Source organism: Paramisgurnus dabryanus, chromosome 22 (genome assembly GCF_030506205.2).
Source record: "Paramisgurnus dabryanus chromosome 22, PD_genome_1.1, whole genome shotgun sequence".
Taxonomy (NCBI): Eukaryota; Metazoa; Chordata; class Actinopteri; order Cypriniformes; family Cobitidae; genus Paramisgurnus; species Paramisgurnus dabryanus.
Window position 1 is genome coordinate 26,015,385 of NC_133358.1, and position 12,423 is coordinate 26,027,807.

Genomic DNA, 12,423 nt, shown 5'->3' on the forward strand with positions numbered 1-12,423 from the left:
TGAAGTCGTTTAGCATGTATTTGTTTGTCTTTGCTGATGGCACTGTGGTGATGAATGGCCTTGAATGAGTTTTGTGCTCGTACTAAATGGAAATCTGCTAAAAAACCCAGCGAAAACGGATTAGCATTGAGCTCAGCCCCGCAGGAGCGAGCGCAAGCTATTACTGCACGGTTACACCTTGAAATTATTCCTGGATGGTCTTAGTGACATGATTACCAGGTGAAAGGAGAGACTGCGTGTCCTTTTAGACTGAGAGCTACCAGCATGAGAGTCGGCGTCTTCATTTCAACTCTATAATTATCTGGTCGCCAAGTTCCTGAACTGTGACCGACAGCGGTGTACGAAATGCACAGCTGTTTCGTCCGTTAATTACTTTTCTTCTTTTCTTACAGACTGTAATGCGATTCTGTTGATGAACTAATATTCACATTAATTTTACTTGTTCTGCAGTTCAGATTGTTAGTCTTTAGTAACCTACTTATGAGCATGGTCAGATACTTTTGATCACAGTATAGCTAAATTAACTTGTTTAACCGTTGATTTATAATATAATTACAATTTAATTATTTGATATCTGTGATTAGCAGTCCTAGTAGTTATGTCTGTATGGCTGTAGTAGGCAACATCTTTATGACAGAACTCAAACTTTTTTCGAAGTGATTTAGAAGTTCACTAATTAGATCGGGTTGCTAAAGGGCAGACCTGCTATAATTTTCAATTAGAGTTGCATTAAAAAAACAAGGTGTAATGTCATAGAGAAACCGTAGTGTCCAGGGCTGACTGGTGGTGACATGAAATCACAGTAATGAGTTTCATCCCACCCACGCTACGAGTTTACTCACTGATATTACTGCAGTAACAGCACAGCAACCAAAAACTATTGGTGGTTTTCAGTAGCACATATAATAAAAGCAGATTGGTTCATCTTTATCACAATGCAGTGATCTTGTTTAATGAAATTATTTTGTGAACCTAATTTTTACAACTTTTTAGTTTGAATATAAATAAATGCACAGTAAAAAAATGCAGCATGAAGCTAAAAACAACTTGGTTTTGCAAGTCAACTCAAGCTACTATTTTAAATTTTGGCTTGTAAAACGTTGACATAACTGATAAAATTAGGTTAAAATTGTTTAAAGTAAAATAAAAATAGATTTTGATGCACATTAATCTATTGCTTGCATATTTGAAACTATTGTGTTTAGTTTCGCGTGCGCACGTGAATCTATTGCATGCGCACGTGACTCTTTCACGATAAACACGATAGTTTCGAGTGTGGATGCGAAACTAAACACGATAATTTCAAGTGTGCACGCAATAGATTCACGTGCACACGCAATAGATTCACGTGCGCACACAAAACGTAACTTTATTTTTATTGTGCTCCATGTCCCCTTAGATTTTCCGTAAATTAGCAATTACATTGTAAAAAGTTAAAGTTGGATTAACTTAAAAAATTACTTGAATTGGTAGCACCTGATTTTTTTTTCGTTGTAAGTGAAAATTTTAAGTTAAAAAACCCTACATTTTTAGGTGGTACCAATTGAAGTCTTTTCCCTTTAAATTGTTCACATAAAATGAGAAAATTCAGTTTATAAAACTTGTTTATAAAAAAGTTTAAGTGTTACCAACTGAAGTAGTTTTTAAGTGGATTCAACTTTCACCCTTTACAGTGTAGATAAAAAAAATTGTGAATGGACTTCGTATTTACAAATTATTGGGTCAGCACCGGGGGGGTGCCTCATACCTCTTGAAAAATGAAGCCGCAGGCTTTTTTATCGGCCCCTGGAGGTTGGCTGCAGTACAAGTCATAAACCCCACCCTCTCCATTCAAACGAACGGGACAAAAAAATATAAATTACTCTTCCAATAACATTTTCCGAAAGATGGTCCTTAAAGGTAGTTGTTATCATGCTGATATATTTTCAATTGTTAATTTTTGTAATAAGTTTAATTGATTTAGTAATTTGATGTTATAACAGGGCGTGTCATTATGATTGACATTTGTAATTGACAACTTCTCTGACCGGACTCTTAGAGATTTGAGGGAAGATTAAAGATATAACTAACTATTAATTTTTCTCACCCACAAAATGAGTGACTTCTCTTCCAAGGAGGCAGGAATTCAAAATATGTGTTTGGGGCGACTTGTGTGGCTCTTCATGTCAAAATACGTGTTCACCACGTCATGTTAACCTACAGTATGTGCATCATGCGTCATGTAAAAATGCATGCCTGACAGGTCAAAAGGATTTATGATAACATAGATGCTCTTCTTCACGCGATACTCGCTTGACACTCGCTTAACACTTAACTCTTCTCATATACCCCTTTGACGCGTCTGCAGCAGGCACATAATTTGATATGACCCGAGTCATACACATGTTGGGCTACATACATGTTTTCACGAATTGCGCATTTCTGCCTCCTCGGAAGAGAAGTCACGGCATGCCACTGGTCAGCAACCTACAGTAGATTATCTGAGGGATGTCTACCGGGGTTGTTTGTCCTCACCTTGACTTTAGCGCCTCTGGTTGTTTCCTAAGGTTTAGTAGAGCTTGTTTTACAATGACTGACCTGCTCACAGCATCTGTGAAATGTGTTAAACATCAGGAAAGGTCCACGCCGCAGGAGAAGGTTATCATTATTAGCAATTAGTCTGCAAGGTTAATTAAAGCACACCAAATCGCCTCTTAGCGGGATAGAAAATACTGTACTTGATCGTAAGCCAACTAGCACAATTTCATAAATAGATTTTTGGGCGGTTATTTGATTTTTAATGAGGTTGTTTTGTGTTCATGGTAGTGTGCATTTGTGTGTTGGTCTTACATGTCTGTCAATCTCCATTTATGTTTTTCATTGTTGTTTATTTGTTGTAATATTTCGAATATTGCAATGTGAAGAACCAACTCAGTTGTGTTATATTCGATTCCAGTAAGCACCTTTTCTAACTTTTACAGAAAATGCTGAGGGTTAGTGTTTTTTCCTCAGTAGTCTGTGTTCTTTCATTTAGGAAATATGAATTACTTGCCCACTCAAGTGTCGCGTCAGATTGGTCTGGCCACAACCGTCGAGGGCTGGTACCAGAACAGCTGACACGGCTAGAAAAGTTGGCCGGTAATTTTGTGGTCCTGCCCACTGGAGCTAACAGATGATTTGATCCCCCGCCACACTTGGCTGTTTTTTCTTTCTTTTTCATCTTTTCTTTGTGGGGGAGAGGGGTCGAATTGTGATGAAGTGTTTCTTATAAGGCTCCTGTCACTCCAGCCAGGGCTCCGCCCCCACCCACCCGTTCGGCCAAAATTTCATACATCAGCATTGCATTAATCACACTCCATCAGTGGTAATGAGCCAGGGTGCTTTCTTCATCTTACATTTGAGATTGACACGTTGAGGGTTTTGTGCAAAACCACCGCAACTTAAAACAGATTTTGGTTTATGTGTGTGTGGAAGTTCCAGGAGATACTTTGGGAGATATTATATTAATATATATAACACAGACGATGCCTAAAAAAGACATTTAGTCCCAAAAATGTATTTTTATTTGTACATATTTTCTGTTTGTATCTTACTAAAAAAAATTAAAAATTAAATATGGATGGACATTAAAACTTCCAAAACAACAAGTCTGGTGATGGTGGCCTAAGACTTTTGCACAGTATAAATATACAAAAACTTGTGGTTCTTGGTTGGTCTGTTTTGCACCCACAGTATGGACCATTTTATTTAGCTTTTGAAATGACTTCTCGAGTTACGCAGAACACATTACTGATTCATGTTGATGAAGGTTATTTGAGCATTATTGAGCATTATTAGACAGGTTGCATACTACAAAAAGGTTGAAAAAAACACTGCTTTAATCGTTATATAACATATGTAACAATTAATATTAATGAGATCAATACCTCTCTTTATTAATTATTTACAGACCATTAAGCCGATATTTGGCCATTTTGAGATTATTGGCTCCGACTGATAAACACGACTGCTCAACGATTCACATTAAGCGTTCGATTCCTGCTCGGGCTGCGTCCAAAATCGATCACCGGACAAGAAAATGCTTTCAGGTATATAGATAAATGTCAAAATGTACGCCGTCTAATATGATGTATAAAAACATAATCGTAGCTAATAGCAAAAACTAACCAGCATCCAGGAGATACTAATGGAGCGCAGAGTTACAAGCTGGTCGCATGTCCTGTCCTACTGTGTCGGTCCACAATCCCCTGTCCTTTGCTTTATCCAGTGTGGATTCTTCTGCTTAATGGACCCTTGCAATTTGCATCTGTCAGTGAAGTGAATGCCCATGGGTCGAGTGTATGTGCGTGGAGAAGAGAGAGAGAGAGAGTTGCTACTTTACTTAAGAACGATCTCGGAAGGCTATGAGAGGCCTGACACACTCTGCTGCCTCTCCAGAGCAAGACAGGAGAGAGAAAAAACAAGCATTCGTGTGTGTGTGTGTGTTGAAATAGGATAAGTGAGGCTGTTGAAGAGATCTAGGCAATTGTGAAGAACTCCAGACATTAGAGAGAGAGATAAAGGGGAAAAATAAGAGAGAGAGAAAGAGAGAGAGGACTAGGCAGAAAAACTGTTGACTATCAGGATTACAGGCAGAGTGTCAAGTGTAGAAGTAAGTCTTTTGTTCTTCTTCTGTGTCTCTCAACTGACCTACCAACTCACTTCTTAATATCTCTTCTTTTCTGTCTGTCTGTTGAATCACTGGCCAGAAAATCAAAGCTTGGTTATGAAGAAAAAGAGGAAAACTTACATTTGTTGTTATTTGAATGAATTGGGAAGTGCGTATATTTGGCCTTTTGACAAATTTATGGGTATCTGTTTACTTGAATGCCCCCCTTGACATTATTTTATAAAAATATAAGGCCGTGTGTCCCCTAAAGCGTTTTTTACAAAGTCAATATTTTTAAATTGTTTGCTATGGGAGCACCACATTTAAAAAAAAAAATCACCTGCAGCGGTTGAAGCGCTGAACGTTTATTCCATCTTGAGTGCCGAGCAGTCTGCGTTTTGTTTTTGTTTTTACGTGTATGCGAGCGTACACGCACAGCTTGGCATTGCGACAAAATGCAGTGCATGTCCTATACATACTATATTCTTCGGCAGTGTTGGGGGTAACGGATCACAAGTAACGCGCATTACGTAATAATATTACTTTTCTGAATTAACGAGTAAAGTAACGCATTACTTTATAAATGTACACATTAATATTTAAGTTACTTTTTTTTAAAGTAATGCGAGTTAGTTTTCAGTTTTATTAATTACATTTAAAAATAAAAAATGTACTTAATTATACTGAACATATTAACGTAGAATTACGCACTCTGTGCGCATTAGCGGGAACAGTTTGAGTCAAAAATGGGGATGGCAGGCCAGAACTTTACATTTTTGCGATCATAAAAAAACACCTGCAAGGCCTGAAAGAGATCAAGCCTCAGCCAAGTAAGAAAAAGTTACGCAAAAGTAACTTAAAAGTAATGTAAGCATTACTTTTCATGAAAAGTAACTAAGTAACGCAATGAGTTACTTTTTTGGGGAGTAACTAAATATTGTAATGCTTTACTTTTAAAAGTAACTTTCCCCAACACTGTTCTTCGGTATGTGCATACGTGACCTACGCGTACAAATTTTGCCCTGTTACAGAAAACCAAAAGTGTGTACACGGACCCTCGCGTATGCATAAATGGAACTTTACTTCAAGCGTAACAGAATAATTTCAACATTTATTTTGAACTACTTTTAAACTGTTGTTTTCGGAGTAGGTATTGCTAATGTACATACTATACAGTATTTTTCAACAATGGTATATTTGTTCTATATATTTTATGATGAAAATTCTTTTACCATAAAGAATTTTTTTTTACATACAGCAAACATCTTCTCACTATCTGCTTGCTGCCTGTCCGCTGATCAAACTGTAAAAAAACGCGATCTCTGTAGACAGCCCAGGCTTCACAAACTTCAATATACACACAGTGGCCAAACCTACAAACAGAAACCATAACAAAGTGTTCCAGCCAATAAACGACAAGAAGGATTTGGGGGTGGGGGTTGGGCGCGTTCATGAAAGCACGGAAGGGAGGGGGAGGGGGGAGTTAGCTATGCTCCGTCTGTTTGAAAACAATTCAAACTTCAACAAAAACTAACTTCTCGCAGATTCACTTAGAATGCCTTTAATGGACGTTTCCCAGTGGTAAGTTTGTGTTTTTTCAGTATGGACCTGCAAAACGTAACTGTATTGTCAATAACAGAACTTCAGCCTGAACGCTAGTCTGTGTAGCATTGATACACTGTTACATTTTGGAAGAGGTGCATATCAGGCTACTCTGAGGATTCTAGGGTACGATTCATGTCTCTGCATAGGGTATGCTGTACAATCGATGCAGACGTACAGCAGGGAAAATAAGTATTTGACACATCAGCATTTTTATCAGTAAGGGGATTTCTAAGTGGGCTATTGACACAAAATTTCCACCAGATGTAGCCATCAAGCCAAATATTGAATTCATGCAAAGAGATCAGAACATTTAAGTATTCAAGTTGAGTCATAATAAATCAAGTGAAATGACAGAGGGAATAAGTATTGAATACACTTTATTTAATACTTTGTAGAAAAGCCTTTGTTGGTGATGACAGCTTCTAGACACTGCTTGTATGGAGAGACCAGTCGTCTCATTGCTCAGAAGTGGTTCTGGCCCATTCTTCACACAAATGGTCTTTATATCTTGAAGGTTCCTTGGGCCTCTTTTATGAACTTTGATCTTCAGTTCTCTCCATAGATTTTTTTATGGGATTTAGGTCAGGTGATTGACTGGGCCATTCAAGCAACTTGATTTTCTTTCTTTGAAACCACTTCATTGTTTCCTTGGCCTTGTGTTTGGGATCATTGTCTTGCTGAAATGTCCACGCTCTTTTCATTTTCAGCTTTCTGGGAGATGGCAGAATGTCCCGGTACATATCTCCATTCATCCTTAATGTGTTCAATATTTATTCCCTGTGTCAATTCACTTTATTTATTATGACTCAACTTGTATACTTAAATGTTCTGATTTCTTTGCATGAATTCAATATTTGGCTTGATGGCTACATCTGGTGGAATTTTTGTGTCAAAATTCCAGTTAGAATTCCCCTTACTGATAAAAATGCTGATGTGTCAAAATAATTATTTTCCCCGCTGTATAAAGCCCACTGCTTGATTACAAATATTTTCCTTTGTGTTCAGCAAAACAAAGAAACCCATACAGGTTTTGAACAAGTTGAGGGTGAGTAAAGGATGACAGAATTTTCATTTACGGGTCATCTATTGCCCTAAAGTTTCACTAAAATATTCAGTTTCTCTTGAAACATACGTACAACTTTCTTAAGTTTCACCTTGACTTCAATGCTATTGTAGCAAAAATAACCAGCTTAGGTCTACAATAACCGATATAGAGAAGGAAATGAGTCATTTAAAACTAAATCATGGCTGATTTTAGATCCCTGACTAAGTGGACCAAAAATGAAGTGTGACAAAAGTGTTGAGTATGAACTCTTTGAGGAGTTTAACGCTATACTGTTATATTCCATCATTCATGGTTTCAGATGACCTCACTACAAAAGCGAAACCTTTTCTGCTAAATAAGGGGAGAGAGCTGCTTTCTCTGTAGTAATCCTAATAGTGTGTAATAAATCTTGGGCAACCTGTATGCAGCTCTGTATTTAGAGTTTTCTTCATTGATAAATGTAAGCCACGCTCCACGCGAAGCCAGCCGTGCCTTTATAAGATGGATGGTGTATGTTCAAGATAGAGGAGGGGTGGTCATTTCTGAATGTAGATCAGTTTGACAGAGTAGCTTCCTGTTTCTGCTGCTAACAGTGAATGAAATGCATCAGGAGATGTTACATTAACCTCGCCGAAAGAAAGAGAAACGCCAGTGGGGGAAAAAAGCTCTCGTCATTTGTCTTGTCATTGACTTCATATTATTTTCTATGTGTTTTCCAGTCCGTCGGGTTTTTCCCTTTGCTTCTGGTTTGCGTTTTTCTGCAGGTCTTTCCTCTCATGTCTTTAGCCTTTTCTTTATCAGTTGTGTTCGCTCTCTGCAGTGATAGAGGCCATGGCTCCCATCAGGTTAAGCAGATGGGGGCTTCCAGAGCTGAACCCAGAGAGCTTGCAGGCCAGTGAGCCGTGGGGTTTTGCTGGGGGCGATGTGACCGTTCTGGCCAATACAACCATAGAAGCAGTCAATAATGGAAAACAGGCCTCATGACATATACACGTACTTACAGGTATTCTATCTCTTTCTTTCTTTCTTTCTTTCTTTCTATCTTTCTTTCTTTCTTTCTTTACTTTCTTTCTTTCTTTCTTTCTTTCTTTCTTACTTTTCTTGCTTTCTTACTGTCTATGTTTATTTCTTGCTTTCTTGCTTTTCTATCTATCTATCTATCTATCTATCTATCTATCTATCTATCTATCTATCTATCTATCTATCTATCTATCTATCTATCTATCTATCTATCTATCTATCTATCTATCTATCTATCTATCTATCATTTCTATGTATTTGTCTATCTGTCTGTCCATCTGTATGTCCTTCCTTCCTTCCTTCCTTCCTTCCTTTCTTTTCCTCTTTCTTTATTTATTTTTTCTTTCTTTTTTACTTGCTCTTTCTCTCATTTTCTCTTCTCTCTTCTTTCCTCTTATTCATTCATTCATTATTTTTTCTTTTCTCTTTTTATATCTATATGTCTGTCTGTCCATCATTTCTTCCTTTCCTTTTGTTCCTTGCTTGCTTTCTCTTTCCTTTTTCTCATTTCTATGTATTTGTCTATCTGTCTGTCCATCTGTATGTCCTTCCTTTCTTCCTTTCTTTTCCTCTTTCTTTATTTAACTTTTCTTTCTTTTTTACTTGCTCTTTCTCTCATTTTCTCTTCTCTCTTCTTTCCTCTTATTCATTCATTCATTATTCATTATTTTTTCTTTTCTCTTTTTCTCTTTTTCTATCTATATGTCTGTCTGTCCATCATTTATTCCTTTCCTTTTGTTCCTTGCTTGCTTTCTCTTTCCTTTTTCTCATTTCTATGTATTTGTCTATCTGTCTGTCCATCTGTATGTCCTTTCTTCCTTCCTTCCTTTCTTTTCCTCTTTCTTTATTTCATTTTCTTTCTTCTTACTTGCTCTTTCTATCAATTTCTCTTCTCTCTTATTTCCTCTCCTTCATTCATTCATTATTTTTTTCTTTCTCTTTTCTTATTTTCTATTTATATTCAGACTGTCTGTAAATCCTTTCTTTCTTTCATTTTCTTCCTTGCCTGCTTTCTTTCTCTTTCCTTTTTTTCTTATTATTTGGATCTGTCTATTTGTCTGTCTGTCCATCTGTCCTTCTTTCCTTCCTTCTTTCTTTCTTTTTCCTTTCTTTCTTCCTCTTTTCTTTTTCTTCTGTCTTTTTCATTCTGTCTGTCTGTCTATCCGCCCTTCATTCCTTTCTTCCTTTCCTTCTTTCTTCCTTGGCTTGCCTGCTTTCTTTCTCTTGCCCTTTTCTTCTCCTCTTTTTTATTTTTATTTGAATCTGTCTATTTGTCCATCTGTCCATTGCTGTCCTTCTTTCCTTACTTTCTTCCTCTTTTCATTTTCTTTTCTTTTTTCTGTCTGTTTGTCTGTCTGTACGTATTTCCTAACTTTCTTCCTTCTTTCTTCCTCTCCTGTCTTTTCTGTCTGTCTGTTCGCATTTCATTCCTTTCTTCCTTTTCTTCTTTCTTCTTTCCCTGCTTTCTTTCTCTTTCCTTTTTTCTAGCTTTTTCTCTTTGTTATTTTTATTTGGATCTGTCTATCTGTCTGTCTTTCCATCTTTGTCCTTCTTTCCTTTCTTTTTTCTTTCTTTCTTTTTTTGCTTGTTTTCTTCCCCTTTCCTTTTTCTAACATCTTTTTTTATCTATCTGTCTGTCCATCTGTCCTTTCTGCCTGCCTTCCTTCTTTTTCTTTCTTTCTTACTTGATCTTTCTCTATTTTTATTCTCTGTTCTTTACTTTCTCTTTGTCTTTAAATGTTATTCTTTTCTTTCTTTCTTTCTTTCTTTCTTTCTTTCTTTCTTTCTTTCTTTCTTTCTTTCTTTCTTTCTTTCTTTCTTTCTTTCTTTCTTTCCCCTTTCTGTTTGCCCATAGGTGATTGGCATGACCCTGACGTTCCTTCAACATTAAATTTTTTTCAGGAACTATTCCTTCAGTGTGACGTCACACAACAGCATCCATAATATTTATAGATGAATGAGCGAAACGCTGTTCATAACAGTTTATAGTGACGTATAGCATGTCAGACTACAGGAAGCTCATCCCTGCCCAAAGATGCCTGTATAATAGCATTCAGAGACTCGTAGCCGTAAACACACACCCAGGTTCATTTCCTCGACACATCCACGTTTGAAAACACTAGCTTTCGCACTGATGAGACCGAAACAGATGTTGCCCTGATTATGTCCCGTGTTAAGATCACAAAACCCAAAGGGAAAGGAGGATTTGGAGTGCTGATTAATTATGTAGATGAGAGCTTTACATGCACTCCACAAATAGTGAGCTGTGACACCCCTGGATACAAAAGCCTCTCAATATGAGTATGTTTATGAGTAATCAGAGCACAATAACGAATAAATTAGCATTATAGCGGGCGGTAGGACAATGGACTTCCTGCGGCATTACCTAACGGCGCTGCTCGCCGGGGCCGCACAGCGAGAACGTAGTTCTGCGCTGGATTATTTCGTAAATCTCACCTCTGAGGCACCAGCCATGTGAGCTTGTTCGGCTTAATTAGTTTGCCACCAGCAAAGTAACTGTAGAGAGTTAAAGAGCGAGGTTAGGATGAGAGAGAGGGTGTACTTAGCATTGTCCCATAAGCTGAACTACATCAAGCTGGGTTCCTGAGAGGGGCTTATTGAGACCCCCTTCCTGTCAAACACATAGACCGAGGCTGAGACCCTACAGAGAAATCATTGCCTGTGCCTGCTGCTAACCCTAATAAAGCAGTATACCAACAAAGTCATTAAAAGAAAGTCAGAAATTAAAATGATACATAAAACAGGGATGGATTTGCTGTGACTTTACTAAAGGGCAGGTATAAAATGGTTTTGGTGCTTGTGCAATATATTTAACCCAAATATAAAGTCTTTTTGTGATCTGCTGTTATCTACATAAAACATAAAGAAGAACATTTTCTGAAAATATTCCCATGATAACATTAAAGGGACACTACACTTTTTTGAAAATATGCTCATTTTCCAGCTCCACTAGAGTTAAACATTTGATTTTTATCGTTTTTGAATCCATTCAGCTGATCTCCGGGTCTGGCGCTAGCACTTTTAGCATAGCTTAGCATAATCCATTGAATCTGATTAGACCATTAGCATTGTGCTCAAAAAACCCAAAGAGTTTTGATATTTTTCCTATTTAAAACTTGACTCTTCTGTAGTTACATCGTGTACTAAGACCGACGGAAAATTAAAAGTTGGGATTTTCTAGGCAGATATGGCTAGGACTATACTCTCATCAAGGACTTTGCTGCTGTAACATGGCTGCAAGAGGCGCAATGATATTACGCATTAGCCGAAAATAGACCCCTTAGTTACTTTCAATAGCAGGGGACTATTTTCGGGAAGTGGGTAATATCACTACGCCTGCTGCAGCCATGTTACGGCAGCAAAGTCCTTGATTATTACGCCAGAATGAGAGTATAGTTCCTAGCCATATCTGCCTAGAAAATCCCAACTTTTAATTTTCTGTCGGTTTTAGTACACGATGTAACTACAGAAGAGTCAAGTTTTAAATAGGAAAAATATCAAAACTCTTTGGTTATTTTTTAGCGTGATGCTAATGGTCTAATCAGATTCAATGGATTATGCTAAGCTATGCTAAAAGTGGTACAGCCAGACCCAAGATTCTTGCATACATGATATCTGATACCATGCAGCATTTCACCTTGTGGATGAATACTGTAATACATTTTTTTTCTGACGGTGAAGTACATGATAAAGTAAGTAGTATTTGTACTACTAACCAAACTCATGAGGCCATATCATGTTCTTATTGTAAGGATAATAGCACTGATGTGTCTCATGTCCCTTAAGTGCTCTGAGCTTTTCTGCTTTCGCAAGATGCTTGACCTGCGCGTGATGGAATCTGATGGCAAACTGTGGACATGCGGGTCATCGAGAGGTTAATCGCGCGTCCGTTTCTGTGGCCGGAGCAAAGCAGAGATAACTGTTTATTTGCTGATAAAATTACAATGTGTAGAGTGAAGGCAGAAACAACAGATTGCGTTGTTGTTTGCAGTAATGGACCACAGCTGAGGAAATGAATGGAGTCATTTGCAGGGAGGTTGCGAGACTAATGTAACAACAGGTCTCAAATCAGCTCAACAGCATCTTGTATTTGCACTCCTCACCA